At 34.2% G+C, this 26,957-nt stretch overlaps 1 long non-coding RNA gene across 2 annotated transcripts; it reads right to left on the bottom strand.

The window, feature by feature from the left end:
- Positions 1-12,975: 12,975 nt before the first annotated feature.
- Positions 12,976-17,330, bottom strand: LOC114074354. Of its 2 annotated transcripts, none has more exons than XR_003574725.1 (4): positions 17,088-17,330; positions 16,853-16,987; positions 13,249-13,325; positions 12,976-13,050 (listed from the first exon to the last, which is right to left on the bottom strand). It is a non-coding gene; the product is annotated as an uncharacterized LOC114074354 (long non-coding RNA). The 2 variants fall into 2 exon arrangements; XR_003574724.1 differs by having other exon boundaries at positions 13,249-13,329.
- Positions 17,331-26,957: the final 9,627 nt, after the last annotated feature.

Below are 26,957 nucleotides of genomic sequence, written 5' to 3' on the forward strand. Positions count from 1 at the left end.
TGTCCGGGCTAGGCCATATTAAAAATATAGTTTTACTCATTGATTATTCTTAATGATATTTTATTTCTTATATATATGTTAAATAATCATTAATCAATTAATATATATGTAACCGTTGTAAAGACCCTTCAGGTCATTTATGTATTTTTTCATAATTTTATTATTTGTTGCTTTCTGTAGATTCCGTATACCTTTTTGTGTGGTGGTTTGATGGTTGGGACATTTTTCAAGGTGGTTGGGAGAGTTTGTTATGAGTTTTATCCTTTTGGAGGCTAATGAAATGAAAGTGTTGACCTTAGTCAACATCCAGAGATCCTGATATCGGATGAGGATTCTATCAGTTTAATCAATTTAGGTTTTGTAATGACTAGGTTCAGTCATTATAGAAAAGCTAACCGGAAAAACTTTAGGTCAAAAAAACTTTTTTATAGTAACTTGGAAATTTCCAACCTAGTCCAGATTTTAACGAAATTGGAGTCATTAAATTATAGGGAAATATGGTAACGATTGTGATCTAATTATGTATTTGATCGCATGAGTAGATATCTAAAACGTTAAGGAACCCGTATAACTTTACAAAATTGAATTCAGGCCAGTAGAACTCAAGAAATTGATTTTAGCGTGAACGAGTAGTTGTTGAGTGCCATTGGTTGAAGGTGTGTTGTGAATTAGGATTTTAAAATTCTTAAATAGACTCATTGGTTCTATGCAAGCCATTATGGTACAATTATTCTCGCCAAGACGAGGCCACTATGATGGGCAAGGGGCCACCATAGAGGGACAGTTACAATTTAAGTAGGAAATAAACCCCAAAACGTCTTTAATCTGCAATTTTCAAACTTGTGAGCTAAGGAACAAATCCATGTCTTTTCTTGACATTTTCCACCATTCTTGAGGTTAAAGGAAAGATTTTCACTCCCCAAAACCATTTTTCTATTTGTAGAACATAATCTAATGGGTAATTATCAATTGGAAAGATTTTCATGTAGAAATTATGGTGAAGAAAGCCCTAATCTGGGTATGATCTAGGATTGATAGAATTGGGAGTAATTCGGGTAATTAGTTATTATTTATTGATTCCCATGTTATATTGATCGTTTGTAGACCAAGAAAAAACTGAACAAATACAGAGGGAAGAATCAAGTTTCTTAGGGGATTGAAGCTTTGTTCGAGGTAGGTGATGGTTTTGGTTTCATCATTAGATATATGTTTATTTTTGCTTCATTGTAATACGTGTATATATGTGAATGTTGCATTATCGATCAACCTTGTTGTAAATGAGAAAGATTAATGATGAATATCTTGAATCATGACTTAATTGTATGATCTTGAGACTATACTTGTGATTTGATTGTGGCTTTTGAATGGATCGGTTATTGCATTCGAAAACCCTAACTTGGATTGGTTGCCATGTTTCGACATAAATAAGAAATCAAGTGTCACGTTCTGGCATAAACATTGGATCGGGTACCATGTATCGGTATTATAATAGAATGGGTTTGGGTTCCATGAGAGGGCCATTGACTTGACATCTATGTGTATCTTGAGAAATGTAAAATTTGTATATTGTTGTAAATGATGATGATGTTATATATGTTTGGGGTATTCATGTTATTATTATGTTGTATTGACTTATTTGTTGCACTTAATGAGATAGTCATGCGATCCTACTAGTGTAGTGTGGTTGTGTACTGATACTGCACTTTCTCTTTATTGTTGAGTAAATGACATCTCCATGGAGCTATTGACATATCTATTTAGAAGATGAGAGATTGTTGATCGAATTCAAGGGTGAGAAAGTTCTTTCAGGTTGCCATGAGTTATTTTTCTGTCTTTGTCCATATTTCAGACATGAACTTTCTAATTAGTTGTGAGTTCATTAGTTTAGGGTGTAATCCTAAATGTTTAGACTTATGGATCTTTTAACAATTTTGGTAATTTGACTTTTAGGTTCTAGGCATTCGATTGGCAATTCATTGTTAGATATTTTGGGTGTTTGTGGGACTTTCAGTATATAATTATTTAAACTTGCTTATATAATGTTAAATACTTTACTATGTTGATTAATTTGGGTAGCTTATTAGTATAAATGTTTCTCCCATTAGAGGTTTAGTTTAGGTGCCTTTACTCTTCTGTTCGCAGATCATTAACACTAGATTCAATGACATCAGGCCCGTAGCTCTCGTAAATGCTCAAGTTGAGGAGGAGTTGCAGTCGAGATAAGGATAAAGGATGAGCTATGGGTAGATGCGGAGGAAGAGTGGTTCCTACTAGTAATGAGGTACCAGTTTGGAAATGATCCCCAAAGTGAGGCCCTTCCCATAAATAATAAAGAGATAGAGGATAATGTTGCGATTGAAATTGTTGAGGAGGTTGGACAAGAGGAAGAGGTGCAGGATGAGACTTCAAGTATTCCTCTAATAGACCCAATGTTCTCTTAAAAGATCATGTCATTCTTGAAAGGGTTGGTTGATCCTAGAGTGCTTCCTTCTGTTCAAGAAACTCAAGCTCCTGCCAATCCTCCTATTGTTATCATTGTCGTAGAGGTGGGAGGGAATGTAGGTAATGATGCTTTGTTCCGTCCCTTATTGGGTCATGTTATAACTTGCAATGAACATGAGATGTAGTTTTGAAGTCTAAACCGCCTTTATTCCATTGTTTGAGAGTGAGGATGCATATGAATTCATCCTTGATTGTTGTGAGAGGCTTCATAAGTTGGTAAATGTTCTTCAGCATGGGGTTGGGTTCGTGACTTTTCAGCTTCAGGTGAGGCTGATGCTAAGTAGTGGTGGAGAGATTATACAGAATATAGACCTTCAGTTTTAACTCCACTTACTTGGACCTAGTTGCATCCTATGTTCGTAGAGAAATATATTCTTAGGACTTTGAGAGACCGCAACAAAGATGAGCACATGGCTTTGTATCAAGATGGTATGTTTATTGCTTATGAGGCCAAGTTTCATGCCTTACCTAGATATGCTACGCAGTTGGTGAATACTGAGGAATAGATGATCCATTATTATTTAAGGACTAAATTCTGAGTTGCAATTGTTTTTTGTTCATATTACCTCTATAGGGAGGAGATTTAACAAGGTAAAAGACTTTGTTAAGAAAGAGTAGGGGGTGAGGTGAGACGATCACGCTAAGGCATTGTCTAAAAGGGACAAAACTAGGGTAACTTTCAAGGTGCTTACTCCCAAAGGGAAGAGAGGCCAACAATAGTAGCTAGGACAATTTAGTCTGCCATGCCCAAGTCTACACGTAATTACTCATGAACTCCACGTCATAATTTGGTTCAGGATAGTGAGGAAATCATGCATTTGATGGGCAATAGAAAATCTTTTGATCGTACTTACTACAATTGCAGAGGACCTCGGCATATGGGAAGATATTTTCCACACCCAAGTGTTTTGGATTCTGCACAATAGCCGTCTATAGTAGTGGTACCCACAGAAATTGGTTATAATGGTAAAAGACGTCAACAAGGTGGGCGAGAAGGAAATAAGTGAGGTCGGGGAGGGAAAGGAAATAGTAATGCAGGCAAAGGTACAATGCATCCAGGCAGAAAATACGCATGGCAAATTGATAGGAGTCAATGTTATGCCTTTCTAGGCAAGAATAAGGTAAAAGCATCTCACGTGGTGATCATATGTACTATTCTTGTCTGTGACCGGATTGGTAATTTGTTATTTGAGGTGTGATCTACTTATTATTATGAGTCTGTGAGATTTGTTGAAACATTTGCTATGATTTGTGATTTACTTAATGCCCTAATCCATGTTTCTACCTAGTTGGAAAGTCTATCATAGTCACCCCTGTCTACCGTGCTTATCCTATTTTGTTAATGGGTTATCAAACTTGGGAAGATTTCGTAATTTTGGAGATGCCCCACTGTGATATAATCTTAGTTATGACTTGGTAGTCCCACTATTCTATTGTGCTTAATGTAATGCTAAGTATGTAACTCAAAAAATTCTGGGAAGGGAAAAGTTAAGAGTGGGAGGGGTGAATAAGCATAAGCAAGACAAGATCATATCTTTCATTCGGGCTAGGGAAGTTGAGGCTGACAATCCATCTATTGAGTCTTTATATTTGATGTCGGAATTTAGAGAAGTGTCTCCTACTGATTTGCCTTGTATGCCCGTAGATAAAGATATAGATTTCTGCATAGATTTAGAACATGGTACTTGCTTATTTCTATCACTCCATATTGCATGGCCCTGGCAGAATTAAGAGAGCTTAATCATCCAATCGAAGAGCTTCTTAATAAGGGATTTATTCATCCTAATGCTTCCCCATGGGTTGCTCCTATTTTTTTGTTAGGAAACAATATGGTTCATAGATGATCGGCAATTGAATAGGGTCATCATTTGAAACAAGTACATGTTGCCTCAAATATATGATCGTTTATACCAATTGCAAGGTGCATCAGTTTTCTCTAATATTTATCTAAGGTACGGTTACCATTAGTTGAAGATTAGGCCTAAGGATGTGCCCAAGAGGACATTTATAACCCGCCATGGGTACTATGAATCTTTATTAGAGTCATTTGGGTCGAGTAATGCGCCTGCAGCCTTTATGAGTTGATGTATGTGGTGTTCAAACCATTCATTGATTCATTCGTCATAATCTTATTGATGCTATTTTGGTCTATTCGAGAAGTGAGTAAAAACATGTCGACCATGATAATATTATTCTGGGTGTTCTTCAGTAAAAAAGGTTGTATGCTAAATTTTCTAAGTGTGAATTTTTGTTGACTTCGATTGCATTTTTGGGGCATATATTTTTTTTAAAAAAAAGGGGTAATGGTAGATCCCCAAAAGATTAAGGCGGTTCAGAATTTTCTTCAAAATAGTTTTGTGATGAAAGTTAGAAGTTTTGCGGGACTCACTAGCTATTATCATCAATTTTTGAAGAACTTTGCTTCTTTTGCCACTCAATTTACAAATTCTACCAAAAAGAAGATACCATTTGAATGGACTAAAAATGGGAGGATAACTTTAAAAAGCTCAATACTCTGTTCACTACAACACCTATCTTAGCACTACCGGTAGAAGGTAATGATTTTACTATTTGATGTGATGTTTCACATTCTAGTTTGGGTGCCGTGTTGATGAAGGATAAGAATGTTATAGATTATGCATCACGTCAATTGAAAATCCATGAGAGGAATTATCCAACACATAATTTAGAGTTGGCAGCGGTACTGTTTGCTTTTAAGATCTGGTGCCATTAGCTCTATGGTGTCAAGTGTGAAGGGTTTATTGATCATCATAGTTTACAACATGTGTTCACACAAAAGGATCTTAATTTGAGACAACAAAGATACATGGAGTTACTTAAATATTATGATGACGCAAATCAATACCATCCGGGTACGATTAATACTGCGGTAGATGCTTTTAGTTGAAAAGTGGTAAGTAAAAGCAGTTTAGCTTGCTAGAGTGTAACTAGACGACCTTTGGAAGGAAATTCAAACCTCAATTCATGCAATTGGGCATCTCAGAAAAAGGAGGGGTATTAGCTAACAATTAAGTAAGAGGCACATTTATAGAAGAGATCAAGGACAAGCTATTCGGGGATGAAAATTTGATGAACTTAAGAAAAAAAATGTGATTGGTAAGGCACAAGAGACCACTCTTGATGCGGAAGGTATGCTTAGTTTCAAAGGAAGATTTCATGTTCCTCTAGTTAATGACTTGATTCAGATATTAGTGACAAAATCTCATGGTTCGCGTATTCCATTCACCAGGGTGTGACCAAGATGTACAGAGAATTGAAGAAAATTTATTGGTAATTGGGCATGAAGAAGGATATAACAATGTTTGTGGCTAAGTGTCGAAATTGTCAGTAAGTGAAGTATGAATATCAAAGGCCTGCAGAGTTCTTTCAAAGAATGTCAATTGTAAAGTTGAAATGGGAGAGGATAACCATGGATTTTGTGGTTGATCTCCCATGAACTTGGGATAGTTTGATTCTATCTGTGTAGCGGTTGATAGATTGACTAAGTCAGACCATTTTATTCTGGTAAGAGTAGATTACAATGTTCATCAATTGGCTAAGCTGTATATGAAAAATATAGTGAGGTTTTATGGGGTTCCCATTTCTATCATCTCATACTGTGGTACTCAGTTTACCTCAAGTTTTGGAGGAAAATGCATGATGAAATTGGGCACACTACTCACTTTTAGAACCGCCTTTCATCCACAGAGTGACGGGCAAGCGGAGAGGACTATTCAAGTACAACAAAACATGTTGAGGGCATGTGTGGTTGATTTCTAAAGGCAATAGGATAAGTTCTTACCTTTGTGTAAGTTCTCCTATAATAATAGTTATCACTCCAGCTTTGTACGGCACCGTTTGAGGAGTTATATGGAGATGACGCATAAAATTGTTCGTTGCTAGAGATGTGAAACCTTTGGGGTTGATTTAGCGCAAGATTAGGTGAGGATTATTAAAACTAAGCTTTTAGTAGCCTAGAGTAGACAAAGAAGTATGCAGACCATAGGTGAGAGACATGTCATCAAACTGGTGAGAATGTTTTTCTTAAGCTATCGTGAATGAAAGAGGTGATAAGGTTTGGCAAAAAGGGAAATCTAAGCACGCAATGCATTGGTACCTTTGAGGTTCTTTAATGTGCAAGATCGATAGAGTATAGATCGACTTTACCTCCTAATTGAACATTAGTTCATCCGGTATTTCATGTGTCCATGTTAAAAAGATATCATGGTGACTGATTATATCATTAAATGGGACTCCACCATTATGTAAGACAAATACCTCCAATATGAGGAGGAACCTATTCCAATTCTTGATCATTATGTGTGTAAGATGAGGACCAAGGATATTAAGTCTTTGAAATTTAAGGAAGCATCATCTAATTGTGGAAGCTACATGGGAAACTGAGAGGACATGTAAGACAAGTATCCCCAATTCTTTGCTAACTAATAAAATACTACTCCATTCCTTCTTTAGCCTATTTTCCCTAAGTTTTCACCCAAGGAAGAGTGATGAGTAAAGTGGTATATATTGTAAAATCTAGTTCCATCGTTATAGAAAATCCAACTTGAAAAATATTTGGTCGGAAAACCATTTTGTTGTATCTTAGAAATTCCCAACCTAGTCCAATTTGGACTAAATAATATGCATCAAAGAATAGATAAATCTCGTAAAGATTGGGTGATCTAATTATGTGTTTGATTGCATGAGTGATATCTAAGACATCAAGGAATCCATATGACATTAAAAAATTGAATTTGGGTGAGTATAACACAAAAAAATCATTTTAGCGTGAACTAATAGTTTCAAAGGGTCGCTGGTTGAAGGTATGTTATGAAATGGGAGTTAGGAATTCTTAAATTGACTCATTGGTTCCGTGCAAGCCATTGTGGTGGAATTATTCCTGCTAGGGAGGGGCTGCTGTGGCGTTCTGGGACTACCATAGCAAGACAAGCGCAATTTAAGTATGAAATTAAATAAACCTGAAAACGTCTTTTTTCTACATCTTTCGAACTTGAGAGATAAAGAATTAAACTAGTTATTTTATGGAGGTAAGATTTTCACTCCCCAAATCCATTTTTTGATATGTAAAATGTAATCTGATGGCTAATTATTTATGAGAAGGGTTTTGATCTACAAATTATGGTTAAGAAATCCGTAAATTGGGTACTTAGTTATTATTTATTGGTTTTTGTGTTATATTGATCATTTGTAGACCAAGAACTAGCGTAACAAATCTGGAAAGGGAAGAATCATATTTCTTAGGAGATTCAAGTTTTGTTCAAGGTAGTTGATGGTTGTGATTCATGATTGTATGATATATTTTGTTCTTGTTTCATTATAGTATGTGTATAAATGCAAATGTTGCATTGATCACACTAGTTATACATGAGATAGATGAAGATGAATGCCATAAATTATGACTTAATTGTATAATTTGAGAATATACTTATGATTTAATTGTGGCTTGTTGAATGGATCGAGTGTTTCCATGTTTCGGATAAATATAGAATCGAGTGCCACATTTCGGCATAAACATTGGATTGGGTACCCAGTCATGTATTATAATATTTTGGGTTTGGTTCCATGACAGGATCCTTGACTTGACATAAATGTGTATCTTCAGAAACGTGAAATTCTACATTGTTGTAAATGATAATGATATTGTATATGTTCGGTGTATGCATGTTATTATTATGTTATATTGACTTATATATGCTCCACTTAGTTGGATAGCCGCATGATCCTACTAGTACTGTGATTATGTACTAATATCACACTTGTTCTTTCTTTATTGAGTACAGGGCATCTTTAGGTGGATATTTACAGACCTCATTAAGAAGAGCAGTAATCGCCGATCGAATCCAAGGGTGATCCAGTTCTTTCAAGTTGGCATGAGTTCTCTTTCTATTTTGTCCACGTTTTGGACTTAGACTTTCTAGATAGTTATATAACACTCCGGAAGGTCCATGACTTATTCTAGAGCCTCACTTGATGAAGTAAGCCTTAAAACAATGTTTATAAGCTTAAACAAAGGTAATGAACTTAAGTAGTAAGTGTTAGAGTCAAAATGTCAAGAAACCACGACGTCCAACAATCGAGTAACTTAAACTAATGTCATGCAAGTGGTGCTAGGACGGGTTTAAAGAGGTGTTTAAAAGGGTTGTGCATGAGAAGGTGATGGGAGTAGTTATAAGAGACTAAGAAAGGGTTTAAGTAATCAAGGCCAAGGGGGGAGTGCCAGCCTCGAGGGGCAAGCCAAAGCCAAAGGCCAAGGCTTCTCCCAAAAGGGAGGATAGTGCCTCAACCTTCATGAGCATGACCAGGGCTCATGGTTATGACCACGGCCAAGTGGGGAGCTCGTGAAGATGGCTTGGCCATGGAGGGTAGGTGACATCTTGGACTAGCTAATGTCCAAGGAAGCACTATCCACTTCTCAACTTGTGGTGCACTTGACGTAAAAGGAAGGCTTGCCGTGAGCTTTTGGTAGGTGTTTTAGAAAAAGAGGAGTTGGAGAAGCTACTGCCTAAGGGCACCACGAGCCACTTGATGGGCCGTGGTGCATGTTCATACAAAAGAGAATGGGGTCGTGAAGTTCACTTTGAATAAATGGTAGGTGGCACATTTGGGGAGCTACTACCTCACCCTTTAAGACCACCACCACGGGCCGTTAAGTACTTCACGATTCGTGAAGTAGGGCGTGAATGTGGGCGGGCTTTCACTGTTATGGTCAAGTTGGACTTCACTTTTGGAAGTCCAACTTAATGAGGGGTAGTTCACGTATTTTGGGGGTCGACCATATATTGGTTTTAGGTCAATTATCACCCATTTCCCACTTCAAAACTCAAACACAATTGAAATGCAATTTCTCCCACTTCTATCTACAGTCTATTTGTACCTCATCCTCCATTGAAGAAACCAATAAGCTTAAGGAAGAAGACAAAGTCTCCAAGGTTTTAACTCAAATTTTGTGGATAAAGTCTTCCAAGGATGAATTCTTTCACTCTTGGGATTCCTTTCCCCAAGAGGTCCATTCATAGTTAATTCCTAAATAAGCCAAATTAAAGGATTTTTCTCTACAAATAGGTTTCTTCCAAATTCGAAATTGATTATTGATTATGACGAATTGTGATTACCTATGAATAGTTAAGTGTATATTGTTGAGAAATTGATGCTGAATAATTTGAATTTGTTATGATGCATGTTCTTTCCCTAATTTCCCCAAATCATGATTCTTGCTTATGAATTGATTGGAAGTAATGAGTATATTCATTGCTAGACTTCTGTTAACTATGATATTTCACTCATGGGCTGCCTATTGTCATGTATGGTTGGGATGAATTCATGGATGAGCGCTTTTCTCTAACCCTAGCTATGAATTTGTCTAGTGAATGATTAGGTTTATTGGAATTGAATATTTTATTGTTCAATTAACTATTACATGATGATGGTGATTGAATTATTGGATAATTAGGATGAATAGAAAGTAAGATGTTGAAGGAGATTTTTGGAAGATACATGTAAGTCTTCTAAGATCATGATTACTCTATTATTTTGATCTTGGCCTATACTTGATGTTGTTGTTAAATTGAAGAATATATGATGAATCTATGTATGTATGATTAGGATCTATGTATGTATGATTAGGCTATGATTATATTGAGTGTGAGAATATGATGAATTAAAGTTATGAGGATTGGAAGGAATTCTCTTTTTCTTCTTATTAATGTGATTATGATATGATGTATTTCTCACATGATGATGGTTTGGTGATGAAAGGATATTCTTATCCTAGACCCAATGAGTTAATGACATGATTATACATAGGGATAGTCTACTATCCACTATATTAAGATTTGATGATTAAGAATGACTTAGAGGCATTTCAAAAAGAGACTTTAGTTTAGCACCGAGTGAACTAGATATGAGAAGTATCCCTTTCTAAGAAAGAAGGTAGGTTCACTAATGTTCTGATAAGATGGAGACTACCATGCAGATGTGCATACATGAGTTTCTAGGAAATTTCTTAGATCTTTAACTATGTTGGCCCCATAGAAATACTACCTAATGGATCCACCTAGAATGCTATGTTCATGTTATGGTTCTACCTTGGCAAGTAGAACACCTTCTTTCAGTGTAGGGTTTCATGACAGCGGATTCCATGTTTAGCTCACATGCTCTATTGTCGTTTAAGAAGATTGGTCCCGAAAGAAAAATAAATGAATAAAGATGGACACTAACTAGGGTGACTTAAGGGGTTTTACTTAGTATAGGTAAAGGTATGTGACTTTACCTATGCATTGCACAAGTTGTACTTGGGAGGAGTCCTATGAGGTTGTTCTTATGTACTTGTGATATCTTGAAATGTATATACATGTTGGTCCTATATGATATTGCGCTTATATGATGTTGGTTTCATTTGATGAACATGATATTGATCTAAGTTTCTATATATAATGATGAATATGCATGATATGATTTTATGTGAAGTATAGGTATGCTTATAGGATCTTTCTACTTTACTTGATTATGTGGGGTTATGGGGCTCCACATGAGCATTGCACTTGTAGGCTTGGGATGGGATTGTTATTAAGGGTCTCGTGTGCTTTGATGTTATGAACTTTATGACATGAAATGTTCATATGGCTTTATGATGATGTTGATCTTGTGTTAGATATGAACATGTCTTAAAATGTTATTATCATTATTGACTTGTATATTCTCTTATTTGTGCATAAAGGCTTTCAAAGTGACTTACCATGATTTTGAACAAAATGTCCCTTTAAGCATGATTTATTTTACTTGCATATATTGCCATACTTAGTGCATGTGGCTTGTACTAACGAATATTCTTTCCCTTTTCCCCAACAATGTAGGGTTGGTCCAATGAGGAATTAAGGTCACTTTGAAGGAAGACTTGGACCTTTTCCCAAGTTATTGGCGAGTCCTCTCATCCGGGGACAAAGCCATTTTTCTAGCCTTATTAGTATTGACTATGTCTAAGACAANATATATATACGCGCGCGCACACACACACATACATATATATGTGTGTGTTTGTGCGCACGCGTGTGCGTGTGTGTGCATATATTAATGACTACACATGATGTTATGGTAATGATCTGTTTTCTTTTTTACTTGATTGTGTGGGGTTAGGGCTACACATGAGCGTTACACTTGTAGGATTGGGACGGGATTGTTGGTAAGGTCTTGTATGCTTTGATGATATAAACTTGTTATGCGTAATTCGAGATAATACGAGAAAATATAAACGCGAAAAACAAGACAATAGATTTACGTGGTTCACCAATAAATTGGCTACGTCCACGGGGAAGAGGGGGAGCAGTTTTATTATGGAGAGGCAAGAACAGAATTACAGAATAGGATTTGTCATAGCGTCTATATATAGTGCTAAGCTACGCCCTAACAGGCTTGGGCCCAAAATACAGAATTGACAGATAATTAAGGGCCCAATACGACAACATTGTATACCGTCGGGCCGGGGGCGACTCCACCCCCCGGACCCCCAGGCCAGGGGGCGCGTCGCCCCCCTGGACCCCCTGACTCGCTGACCGGGCAGCGAGACCCCCGTTCTTTTTGCTGTAACGGGTCCGATTCAAGGCATTTAACAAAACTCTTGAACATCAAATGTAAATATGACTCTATAATGATGTTATCCTTGATTAGGAACATGTCTTATGTTATTGTGATCCTTGGATTGTATATGCTCTCTTGAGTGTGCATAAAGGCTTTCAGAAATGACTTAGCATGTATTTAAAGAAATGGTTCCTTTGTGTATGTCTGTAAATGTTTTATGTGCATATGTTTCCATACTTAGTACAAGTGGTTGTACTAACCCATATTCTTTATCTTTCTATAAACTTGTAGGTTCGGGCCGTTGAGGTGCTTAGAGGCCATTTGCAAGAAGTTGGACTTTTCCCCAAGTTGTTTGTGAGTCCTCAAGTTTGACGATTATGTCACATTTTATGTCACATTTTAATCTTTATTATTATTGCTTATGTCTAAAGACACTTGTTCTTTCCTTATTTTGAGATTATAGTTGTAAACCTATCGGTGACATATTGTACTAGTGTAAGGGCTATGCCCAAACTTAGTAATTCTCTTTAGATGGTTATATGTAAAACAAGTATTAGACTACTTAAATGAATTGTCTATGCTACATGAGAAGTCTATGTACACATCCTAAACGAGAAGCCTATGTAAACTCTATAGATGATAAGTGTGAAGTCTAAGTATACTTCCCTGTGTAAAAGTTTTAAATTTTCTACATTTTCTCAACCAACGATATGCCATGATGTATGCTAAGGGGTAGTCTAAGGCCTCTTCGAGGACAGAGACACCGGTTACGTCTAGGGGGTTCTCCGCAGTTGTGACAAACTTTGTATCAAAGCATGAGGTTGAGTAACGTAGTAAGTTATCAGAATCATGTGTTATAAAATGATAAAAGTTTCTTACCTAGTGATGACACTTTTGCTATGCCAAATCAGATCTTGAATCCTCCACAAATGTTTTTGAATGTTGATGGTACTTCTAAGGAAAAATTATTAGTACACCATAAGATAATTAGTACACCAGAAGGTAATTAAATACATATATTTTATATTATCAGTAGGTAATTAGTACACCAGAAGTTTCCTTAAAACTTGTGATCATAAATGTATCCGTACAATTGTATAGCTATAAGAACATGTTATAAGTATAAATGAGAGAAAAATGTTGTGTCCTCACCCAATAAGCAGCAGTAAAACCAGCTAAAACAGATATTGTGTTCGTCAACGAGAAGTTCCTCAGCTCTTTCTAGAAATCTGTCTAAAACAATATCAGCATATTAATACTTAACCTATTTTTATCAATCTTTTAAAGTGCTTCTACATTCTTAATCTTCCAGGATCAGTTAAATCTTATGCATATTTTTTTTAGTTCTAGCATTTATTAGAAAATATATGCATTAGATAAAATATGCACCTGGTCTCCAAAAAAATGACAAGGAGGAGATAGCAAATGCTTTTATGGAAATCGATGGTGTCGCAGTTAAAGGGATCCATTCAACAAACAAGGATGTCCATCTAACTAACATATCAATTAATCTAGCGCAGAAACAGAGTCAAAACGCAATTCAAGCAACTTTGGCACTCAATCAGCAACGGAAATTTAAAGAACTCAATACCAGACATGAAAATAATCAGCAAGGGTCCATGCTCATATTCATACAACTTTTAATGGTCAGAAAAAAGTTATGCACGCAATTGTTGAACAAGAATTGGAAGTGCATTCGAAACACGTTGATCACAAACCAAGATCAGGCAAAAATAATCAGCACGATACTAAAGCCTACAACTATGAAAGTCATTGATATGGATTGTAATTCTCAATTTTCTTTTAGAATTAAACCATTGGATATATATCACAAATAAGGAGGACAACATAATTTAGATAAAGATGTCAATTATATTAATGCCATTATTACTGATCAAATGCAGGGGCAACAGGAAGCAATCACCAAACCACAAGGCAAAGATTAAAATGAGGGATTCAATAGAAAAGGTAAGTCTACAAATTCTATCTCTAGTCAAAATTTTAAATCTTTGAGTAGCGATGGCAATGAGATTGTTTACAATAAAGTGAAAAATAATGATAGTTTGAAAGAACAGGCCCAGGAAGAGAGGGACAATAATCTTCACCAACAGGCTAAACAGAGTCAAGGCATTGAGAAGGGAAAAATGAATCAATCCCAAGAGGGCAATTATGGTGGGAATTCTGATCCCAACAGCTACCTTAATGCCTTCCCTAAAATCTCCAGTAATTTTGAAAAATATATCCCTCTCTCATTTAAAAATCCAGCAAACCAGCCATCCTATTCAGCCTAAGCGTAACACCAATATAAATGAGATGAAAACACCATATCACATTCAAATTGCATAGCCAACTCCTTATACATTGATTCAAACTCTGACTGCAAGACTTAGGCACAAAACAAATATTAGTTGAATAAAAAAGAACCTCAGCAGCAGAATATGGAGTCATAAAATCTAATGGTGTTCAAGACATACAGAGAGAACAAATCTAAAACCCCAACATAACTTAAATGAAATAAAATAGACTCATAAATTGACCAATTTTTCCCACGATGTACTTCAACAATCAAACATTGTAGGTATTTCAATATGCAGTCGAACAACAATTTTCTAACTTTTCAGATCACTCTTCTTCACAATAGAAGAACAAGTATACATACCCATATTGGCCTCAACCCACTTCCTCCCAAACCCCGATTTCATACTCTCTCGCTAATTGCTTAGAAAAAAACTCTTATCCAAGTTATCCCCCTTAGTTTACTCTCCTTCACGAATAGCTGATGAATGTTTAATCTAAATTTTCCAAACCCTTACAATGGAATCGTCCTTTCTTACATCCTTTAAAACTTTCTTACCAAACACTTATTAGACAAGTGAGAAGAAAAAGTATGGTTGACGACCAATTAACATCATTTTGTTATATACTTGGCATGAAAATAATGAGAGCATAAGAATGATGATATTAAACCTCCATTAGCGGCCTAAATTTACTCAAGAACTTCTTTATTCCCCTCAAGTATCCATTGGAGGGAAGTATGTTACATGCTACTCACTCTGTTTTTTAAATTGGATTGCATTCCCTGATTCTACTTTCCATGAAATACATACAGTAGTTGGCATGATGCATCTCTATCACATAGGTGTGGGATAGTGACAAACATTAGTTTGGGAACAACAAGAACCTAGATTTTGGTTAATAGCATAATCAGCCAGTTAACCTAGGTGACCTACAAAACTATATACCTTCAGAAAAAATGTAACATTTTATTAGGTTCTACAAAAGCTAAAATGCGCAATGCACACAAAAACAAAGCCAACATTTGTAGTTTATGGGTTTGGAACTTACCATCGATCCCATTACTTATCTTAGTTACTGGTTCCCAACTAAATATTTTTTTACATATTTTAACAATTTTTTGTTACAAATGCAGTCCAAGCAAAAGCTACTAGATTTATCTGAACCCATACCCAAAATGTAGCTTTGATAACAGTTTTAGAGATTAAGGTTTGGAGCTGAAAATTCTACAGCAATACAATAAAAGACTTTGTTAGGATAGTACTTGAAACTTGAAGTATATTATTAAGATGTACCTTCTATAATTGTTGCTCAGTGTAGTCTTTTTGTTGTTCATTAAATGGAAGAAGGCTTCGTCTTCCAATCTACTAGTTTTGTGGTGTTTTTGGTGAAGTTTTAAATTTTATTTGTGAAGGATTTCTATGTATGTACGGTAGTTCTCGTAGACCCAACACTAGGTATAAGAGTAATGGTCTTTAATTTTGTTATTAAGTTTTCAGCAAGAGATTGTTAAATAAGAAAGAGCTTTCATTGATCTGAGAACGACTATTTGGGAAAAGCTAAAGAACAACCCCAAATTTGTCATTTTTTAAATAAGTCATGGGCTAGAAGAGTTAAAACATGTGAAGGTAATGAATGACAAACTTACTCCCAAGGAACAACATGGCATACGAACTTCAAAATTGCAACATTATAAGAGACAAAATATGAACCATAGAAAATGAACTTGCAGGAAAAACTGGACAACGAAGTATATGAAACCTAGAGAAGGAAAATAAGGCTTACTCATCGAAATAGACTCTCAAAACATCCAATCAAATGATCAAGACGAGCAATAATAAACACGATTGATGTACTCAAAACGACAGCAAACAATAGCACATGAACCCGGAATATTGACACCTTAGTTCGTTCCCTCAACTTGAAGCGAAAGAAGGACGAATAAGACATCAAATGTTAGGTAGTAACACGGGGTCATTCCAAGAGAAAGATCTGGAAGAAGAAAATAAAACAAAACTTTGAATGACAAGTAGGGGAATAACAACAATGAATACTAATTCTCGAATCTTTAAAGTGATATTAGCAACAAATAACAGTAACGACGGATGAGAATTTCGGGCAAAATCTCAGACTCGAACAAAGCTTGGGAAAACTGATCTGCGAAACAAAAATGTGATGCTCTTAGCAACACTTAACTCTCCCTGCCTTGAATATGTTTCTATATATGTATTTAAATACTTTCTTCAGCTGCTCAAAATGTTTTTGCTCAAACAGATCCCAACTTTTTTTCAACCCCTAAAAGTGAAAAACGAGGTATATAGGAAGGCTAAAATACGAGCTACACTCTTAAAAATCAACTGATGAAGTTAAAATACTAGCCACACTCCAAAAAATCGTATAAAACACAAAAATATCCAAAACCTAAAGGTAAAATTTAGACTTTAAAAATAGAATTTCTTACCAGATAAAACTTATTCCAACAAAATTTGTCTGAAATCGTGCTCTTCAATGAGAAATTTGAGAGAAAAGCGTGATGGAGAGACTAATTAGCTTCAGTTCATAATCTTCCAAACAATCCCAAAGTATTCAATTCCTTCTAAACACAAAACAAAGAAATAACCACTTCAGCTAATTAGAAGACTATTTTAGTACTTACGGTTGACAAAATAGGCATTGTATAAGAGAATCATACTTACACTTCAAGAAATAGTTATCGAAGAACACGACTTGAACTATCAGTTTTCAATTACTTCAATTCTTCATCTCAGTTATTCGGCGACTTCAATTCTTTAGCGTGTTTTTCTTATAAATATGCATCAGAGAAGAGAATCCACTCTTCAACTCTTTTCACTTCTCTTCACCAGCTCGTTCATCAGCCTGCTCATCAACTCTTTCGTTCTTCAGTGAAAGAGGAAAGTGTGAAAGAGGAAAGTAAAGTCAAAGAGGAAAGCTCATAAAGTTAATGTTTTATGATTTATTAATGTATTGTTTTTTGCCAATTAAAAAGAGAGGTAGAGTTAAAAATATTGGAGGTCATATAATTCTTTAGTGAAAACTTTTAGAACAACACTTATAAGGTGTTGTTTTTACAATTATAAAATTTGGACATTTTAGAAGTGCGGCCATATATATAAATAGGTGTTGCCAGTTATATAATATTGTAACAACACCTGTAAAGTGTAGATTATACCATTAAGAGTACACTTTTGAAGAGTGTTTCCAATATTATCGTAGCTACAAATAAAAATTTTTGGCTACACATTAAAAGTGTTCCCGAAACTACTTTAGACAACACTTTACAAGCGTAGTCCAGATTTAGTGTCTTATGTGATCATGCGATTTGATGCAATATTTGCTATGATTTTTCATATATTGATGCCCACATCCATGTTTCTACCACATTTGAAAAATCTATCATAGTCTATCATAATCACTCATGTCTATCGTACTTGTCCTATTTTTTTTATAGGTCATCACACTTGGGCGGATTCAGTAATTTTAGATATGAAGGACTTTGATATAATCTTAGGCATTAATTGGTTGTCCTTCTATTAATTTGTGCTTAGTTTTCAATCTAAGTCTATAACTCCAAAAATTCCTGGAAGGGAAAAGTTAGAGCAGAAGGGGTGTACAAGCCTAAGCAAGCTAAGATCATAACCATCTTTCAGGCTTGAAAACTGGTAGGGCGGGGTTGTTTGGCTTATCTGGCTCATATTATAGATGTTGATATTGAAAATCCATCTATTGCGTCTATTCATGTTGTGTCGAAATTTAGAGAAGTGTTTCCTAGTGATTTGCCTTATATTTCCCCGGATAGAGATATATATTTTTGCATTGATTTGGAACCTGGTACTCATCCCATTCCTATCCCTCCATATCGCATGGGCCCACTTTAATTAAGAGAGCTTAAGGCTAAAATCCAAGAGTTTCTTGATTCGGGATTTATTCGTCCTAGTGCTACTCCATGGACATCTCTAATTTTTTTTGTTAAGATAAAGGACTACAACATTAGATGTGTATAGATTATCGACAATTGAATAGGGTCACCATTCAAAACAAGTACTTGTTTCCTCGAATAGAGGATCTTTTTGACCAATTCAAGGTTCATCAGTTTTCTCTAAGATTGATCCAAGGTCTAGTTACCATCAGTTGAAGATTCGGCTTGAGGGTGTGCCCAAGAAAGTGTTTAGAGCCCACTATGGGCACTATGAGTTTCTAGTTATGTCATTCGGGTTGACTAATGCGCTTGCACCGTTCATGAGTTTCATTAATGGGTGTTAAATCCATTCATTTATTCATTCTTCATAGTCTTTATTGATAATATTTTTTTCTATTCGAGAAGTGAGAAAATGCATGCCAACTATCTTCGTATCATTTTGGGTAATCATCATAAACAAAAGTTGTATGCGAAATTTTCTAAGTGTAAATTTTTGTTGACCTAGGTAGCATTTTTTGGGCATGTAGTTTAAAATAAGGTATAATGGTAGATCTCCAAAATATTGAGGCGGGTAAAAATTGGGTCAGCCTTGCTCTATGACGGAAGTTAGAAGTTTTGTGGGGTTCGCTATGTAAGACCCCAAAAATGACTTAGGTAAAGCTATATCCTAACATGATTTTAGTGATGGTATAAGACCCTAAAATTGTTTATAATGTGGATTTGAGGCAGTGTCTATGATTTTAGGTGCATTGTAAGTCAAACGTTAAGGGACGATCAAGACGTTCAACGACTAAGTCACCTAAGTGCCTCATATGTGGTTTTACGTGTTTATGTGTGATGCATGATATTATATGATTCTTAAAAGATTTTATATGGTGTTTAAAGTCAGTGTGTCAAGTTTTGTGATGTTCGGAGGTCAAATGTCAAAAAACGTCCATGACGTTTGAAAGGTTTGTCTTGAAACGACCTTGTATGTCTATGTATGTTTCGTCAAGTTTTACATGTTTGTTTTTATGAAACTCATGTGGTAGGTCCTAAAATCGTATACAAACATATTTTGTATAGAAATGTCCAGTTACAACTATACATAGGACCCTCAAAGGGGCCCTAAGGGAGGACCCCAACTTAGAGACCAACACTGCCAAGCAGTGGCCAAACGACGGACCAGTCTACGGTCGGTCGACCAGGAGACGGCCTGTCGATGGGTCTCATCGGTTGGGACATGTATCTTGTAGGTTGGGGAACCTCTTAAGTGAACCACAAGACCCCATCGACGGGACGTGGCCTAACAAACAGTCTGTCGATGGTCACGTCGATGGTGCTGAAAAGTTGGCAGTTTTTCTATTAAGACTTCGGGGTTTTGGGAAATTCACCCCAAGTCTTACAAAATGTTGGGACGGTTGTTTTAGGTGTTTAGGGTTATTTTAATCGTATATAAGGGATTAAACTCTCAATTAAACCCTAGCATCGAAATAAAAACTCCATCCCTCCTAAAGTTTCTCCAAAAACCTCCATGAGCGTTCAAAGTGAAGATGGAGCTTGAAGATGGTTCTTCAATGGAATTTCTTATTCAATTAGCTTTGAATTCTTCAAATACGGTATGAGAGTTCCTCATCTGAGGCTTTCTATCAACTTAGAGCCAATTTCAAAGATCATTTCAAAGATTTCAAAAAGATGAAGAAGTCCAATTTCTACTCTAAGTCTTGGGTTTTTACATAAATGGTTTCCAAAAGTTTATATATGATGAAATTGATGTATAACTAATGTTTTCCAATTAAATTCTCCATGAACCCTTGATCTTCTCAAATCTCTAAATTTCACTAAAATATGGGTGAATTGATTATGCTTTGATATTCATGAATTCATGTGTAGATTGTATAGATTATGGTTAATTGGTTTATACGATGTTTCAATTTGATTATTTGAGTAATGAATACTCTTAGATCTATTTCATGCTAACCTTATTGAATTGATATCGACTTAAGGCTTATGATTTCGAATGTAATTTTCTATGGGCTATCTAATGATGCAATAATTATATTCAATTGATAACTAGGTTGTATTAGATTGATAAGTATATAGTGAATTGACCTAGTTTCATTGATAATTGATATAATTGTATTGAGTTGTTGGTTATGGCCTTGGGTAAGGGCCTTATGATATTGAATTGGATGATTTAGATTTGGAATCGAAGTGGTAAGATGGAGTGGGGTATGCTGCCCTAATTCATTTATTTTGATGTTAATTAGACTTGAATTATGTTGTGATTTGTATGGTCCACTTATGGTGGCGGTGCTATGTGAATTGATGTGGCCTTGTCGCGTTACTTTATGCAATATGATGATCATGGCCTTGTCGGCGCTACTTGAAGTATTATGATGATTTGTATAGTTGTTTTATGTGAAGTATGAGTATATATATCTATTCGGGAAGTAATGTGAAAGTATATCTTCTTTCTATGTATGTTAGGAAATCATGTAAACTATGACTATGTGCTTCTATGTGTAGTATTAGGGTCGATGCATGGTTTTTCCTACTTGACTATATGAGACTATAATAGTTATATTGATGTGTACGATTACTTAAAGATGATAATGGTTATTCCTATGTGCTTGTAGAATGATTAGTAATATGTGTTAAGGTGAAGTATGTGGTGTCTTGTCTTGTTTGACTTGTGTCACTAAGCTTTTAGCAGCCCAGAGTAGACATAAGAAGTATGCAGACCATAAGGTGAGAGACATGACATTTTAAACTTGTGAGAATGTACTTCTTAAGGTGTCCCCAATGAAAGGTGTAATGAAGTTTGGCAAGAAGGGTAAGCTAATTTTGCAATACATTGTTCCCTTTGAGGTTGTTGAATATGTAGGACCGATAGCGTCTAGATTGGCTTACCTCCTAACCTATGGGGATTTCATCTGGTTGTGCATGTTGAAGTGATATCATGGTGATAGAGATTATATCAATAAATTGGACTCAATTGTGTTGGAAAAACACCACTTATATGAGGAGGAACCAATTGCGATTCTTGATCTTGATGTGCGCAAGATAAGGACCAAAGAGATAAAGTCCATGGAAGTTGAATGAAAGCATCGTCCGGTTAAGAAAGCCACTTGGGAAATAGAGAAGGACATGCGAGATAAGTATCCCCAATTATTCGTCAATTAGGTACTATTTGTTCCTTCACTAACCAAGTTTTCCTAAGTTTGTCACTCAAGGATGAGTGATGGGTAAATTGGTCTCTATTGTAACGACCGGGTTCTGTCGTTATAAAAAAGCCAAAGGGGAAAATATTTGGGTCCGAAAACTTTTTCGTAGTAACTCAAAAATTCACAACCTAATATTGAAGTTATTAAAGTCTAGGGAAATATGATAACAATTTGGTGATCTAATTATATATTTGGTCATATGAATAAATAGCTATGATTTTAGATAACCATACGACTTTGCGGAATTGAATTCGGGCGAGTAGAATTTCCAAAATTGATATTAGTGTGAACAAGCAAGTTTTTGAGTGTCGTTGGTTGAAGGTGTGTTGTGAAATGAGAATTATATGCAATCCATTGTGGCACAGGTTCGACACACTGGTCCTGTGCAAACCATTGTGGCGGAATTATTACCGCTAGGGTGGGCCTCCTGTGTCAAGCTGGGACTGTCATAGCAGGACAGTCCCAATTTATGTAGGAAAGAAACCTCAAAACGCCTTCATTGTGAAACTTTCAAACTTGAGAGCTAAGGAACGAACCCGTGGTTTTCTTGATGGTTTTCCACCTTTCATTAGTCTATAGGTAAGATTTCACTCCCCAAATCCATTTTTTGATTTGTAGAACGTAATCATCAACGGGGAAGGGTTTTGATTAGGAAATTATGGTGAAGAAAGCACTAATCTGGGTATGGGGATCATATTTGTGAGGTTGATAAAATTATTAGTAACTTTTGTAATTAGTTATTGATTATTGATTTTTGTGTTATATTGATCATTTGTAGACAAAGAACAAGTGGAATGAATACGAAAAGGGAAGAAGCAAGTTTCGTAGGAAATTCAAGCTTTGTTTAAGGTAGGTGATGGTTGTGATTTCATGATTGTGATATATGTTTGTTCTTGCTTCATTGAAATATGTTTTTGTATGTGAATGTTGCAATATTGATCACACTTGTTGTAAATGAGATACATGTATGATGAATTCCATAAATTTTGACTTAATTGTATGACCTTGTGAATATACTTGTGATTTGATTATAGGTTGTTGCATTACGATTGTCTCACCCTATTTCGAACAAGCCGAAACAATTAACAACATAATATGGCTGACACTCGCATTTTTTGAAAAGATTATTAAGAGTTGTCACCTAAATTTTTAAGGAAAATATTAGGAAAACCATTTTTAAATATGTAAATGTAAACTCTTTTTGTTTTCGAAATCAATGGATTCTAAGTAAGGGTTTTGGTTACTAGAGAGGAAGGTTTTAAGCATCCCTCAGAGTGTATCCGAAGATAGTCCTTAAACTCAATTTAGGAAAATATAATTAGGAAAACTTGTTTGTTTATTTGCTTTAGAATCAATGGTAATTGAATTTTAATAGGTTATCAAAAGATGAGAAAAATAAAAGATATGACATATATATGTCCATTAAACAAAATTAATATTAATATGTGTATTACACGTAATAAATAAATGAATAAATGTATTAAAATATATGACAATTTATATGTGAAAAAATATAGATGTGACTTATATAAATATACCAAAAATAAATGTTGAATTTAAAGGATATGAAAATTTGTCATGTTATTTATATATAGAATTAAGACGTGAAAGAAAACAAATAAAATTCTATGTAAATATGTAGTAAAAAATAATGCGTATTTAAACTGTAGAGATTTACGAGTTATATATGTATATATATAGAGAGAGAGAGAGAATTAAAATATAGATTACTTGTACCTTTTTAAATATGACAAATATATGTATGTACCTTGTATTTTAAACACATTGAGATATCTAAAATCCTTGAAAATAGCATATAAGAAATTAAAATGTTTTTTGACAATATGTTATTTATAAAATAGAGATAGTAATAATAGTAAAAATATAATTTATTCATAAAGGAGTAATGTCAAAAGAATATAAAGTACGCGTAACTATCGTGACTTATCTAACAAATAATATTCTTATTTTTACAAGTCCTAAAAAATATATATTCATGTCTTCAAGGTAGTGATTTTTAATACATGACTTGCTATACTTTGAAGCCCCTAACCTTATGTTTTTAATTACAAAAAGAAATTGCACCTTTTAGAGTTGAAGATCTGCAATTTTAAGCTAAAAAATTAGTTTTTGTGCTAAAATCAAGCACATTAAGAGCTCAAATTCAGCACTCTTTTGGGCTAAAAAACGTTGTACTTTCGGTGCTTAAAACATTGTACTCTTTGAGCTCAAAACACTGCATTTTGGGACTTGATATACCACTCTTAAACTCTAAAAAAGTGAAATATTTAACCTTAAAATCTGCACTTAACTTCTAAAATCTGCACTATGAACAACCAAAATTTGTACTTTACGCTACCAAAAGTTACACTTTAAACACTTGTTTTAAGAAAAAAGTGAAAATCGATACACTATATTCGATAACATTATTCCTAAGTTTATATATATATATATATAGAGAGAGAGAGAGAAGAGAGAAGGAGAGAGAAATAATATAGATTTTTTGTACATTTTTGCATATTACCTATATATGGATGTACCTTGTGTTTTTAACCCGTTGACATATCTAAAATCCTTGAAAATTGTATGTTAAGAAATTAAAATGTTTTTTGACAATATTTGATTTATAATATACAGATAGTAATATTAGAAAAATATAATTTGTTCATAAAGGAGTGATGTCCAAAGAATATAAAGTACGCCTAACCATTGTGACTTATCTAACAACTAACATTCTTATTTTAAGAAATCCTAAAAAATATATATTCCTGTCATCAAGGTAGTGATTTTTAGTACATGACTTACTATACTTTGAAGCCCCTAAACGTGATGTTTTAATTACAAAATAAGTTGCACCTTTTAGAGCTAAAGATCTGTAATTTTAAGATTTTGTGCTCAAATCAAGCACATTATGAGCTCAAATTCATCACTCTTTTGAGCTAAAAAAATAATGTACTTTTAGTGCTCAAAACATTGCACTCTTTGAGCTCAAAACACTGCATTTTGGGACTTGATATGTCACTCTTAAATTTAAAAAAAAAAAAAAGTGAAATATTTAACCTTAAAATCTGCACTTTGAACAACCAAAATTTGCATTTTAGGCTACCAAAAATTATACTTTAAACATTTGTTTTAAGAAAAAACTGAAAATAGATTCATGATATTCGATAACATTATTCCTAAGTGTGTGTGTGTCTATCTATCTATCTATATCTATCTATCTATCTATCTATCTATCTATCTATATATATATATATGTATATGTACCTTGTATTTTGAATTTATTGACATATCTAAAATCCTTGAAAATAGCATGTTAAGAAATTAAAATGTTTTTTGACAATATGTGATTTATAAAATAGAGATAGTAATAATAGAAAAATATAATTTCTTCATAAAGGATCGATGTCAAAAGAATATAAAGTACGCCTAACTATTCTGACTTATCTACAAATAACATTCTTATTTTTACAAACCCTAAAAAATACGTATTCCTGTCTTCAAAATAGTGATATTTAGTACATGACTTGCTATATTTTGAAGCCCTAAACGTGATGTTTTAATTTTAAAAAAAATATGAACCTTTTACAGCTAAAGATCTGCAATTTTAAGCTAAAAATCTGCTTTTTGAGGTCAAATCAAGCGCATAATGAGCTTAAATTTAGCACTCTTCTGGGCTAAAAAACGCTGTATTTTTGGTGCACAAAATATTGTACTCTTTGAGCTCAAAACACTGCATTTTGGGACTTGATACACCACTCTTAAACTCTAAAAAAGTGAAATATTTAACCTTAAAATCTGCGCTTCGTTGACTTCTAAAATCTGCACTTGGACAACCAAAATTTGCACATTAGGCTACCAAAAGTTACACTTTAAACACTTGTTTTATGAAAAAACGGAAAATAGATTCATGATATTCGATAACATTATTCCGAAGTGTGTATCTATATATATATATATATATAGATAGATAGAGAGAGAGAGAGAGAGAGAGAAATAATATAGATGTTTTGTACATTTTTGCATATTACATGTATATGTATGTACCTTGTATTTTGAACCCGTTGACATATCTAAAATCCTTGAAAATAGTATGTTAAGAAATTAAAATGTTTTTTGATAATATTTGATTTATAAAATAGAGATAGTAATAATAAAAAAATATAATTTCTTCATAAAGGAGTGATGTCAAAAAAATATAAAGTACGCCTAACTATTGTAAGTTATCTAACAACTAACATTCTTATTTTCTACAAGTCCTAAAAAATATGAATTTCTGTCTTCAAAGTACTGATTTTTAGTACATGACTTGCTATACTTTGAAGCCCCTAAACGTGATATTTTAATTTCAAAAAAATATGCACCTTTTAGAGTTACTGATCTGCAATTTTAAGCTAAAAATATGCTTTTTGTGTTCAAATCAAGCACATAATGAGCTCAAATTCAGCACTCTTTTGTGCTAAAAAACGTGTACTTTTGGTGCTCAAAACATTGCACTCTTTGAGCTCAAAACACTACATTTTGGGACTTTATATACCACTCGTAAACTATAAAAAAGTTAAATATTTAACCTTAAAATATGCACTTCGTTAACTTCTAAAATCCTCACTTTGAACAACCAAAATTTGCACTTTAGACTACCAAAAGTTACATATAAACACTTTTTTAAGAAAAAACTGAAAATAGATTCATGATATTCGATAACATAATTCCTAAGTGTATGTGTGTGTGTATATATATATATATATATATACACGGATATATAGAGAGAGAGAGCGAGAGAGAGAAATAAAATATAGTTTTTTGGTACCTTTTTGCAAATGACATATATATGTGTATGTACCTTGTGTTTTGAACCTGTTGACGTATTTAAAATCTTTGAAAATAGCATGTTAAGAAATTAAAATGTTTTTTGACAACATGTGATTTATAAAATAGAGATAGTAATAATAGTAAAATATAATTTCTTCATAAAGAAGCGATGTCAAAAGAATATAAAGTAGGTCTAACTATTGTGACTTATCTAACAACTAATATTCTTATTTTTACAAGTCCAAAAAAGTATGTTTTCCTGTCTTTAAGATAGTGATTTTTAATACATGACTTGCTATACTTTGAAGCCTCTAGACGTGATGTTTTAATTACAAAAAAAGTTGCACCTTTTAGACCCAAAGATCTGCAATTTTTAAGCTAAAAATTTGGTATTTATGCTAAAATCAGGCACATTAAGAGCTCAAATTCAGCACTAAGTGTGACGACCTCTTGAATCTGATCTAGTTCATGTGTAACTAATTCTTAGTTTAGCTAATATGAACTAGCATGTCTAATATGCTAAACGAATAAGGCCAGAACAGACTCAACATCAATTAATTTCATCATATTCTGAAGTTCAATCAGATGAGTTATTGGCTAAAATCATCCCT

This window comes from Solanum pennellii, chromosome 10 (genome assembly GCF_001406875.1).
Source record: "Solanum pennellii chromosome 10, SPENNV200".
Classification (NCBI taxonomy): Eukaryota; Viridiplantae; Streptophyta; class Magnoliopsida; order Solanales; family Solanaceae; genus Solanum; species Solanum pennellii.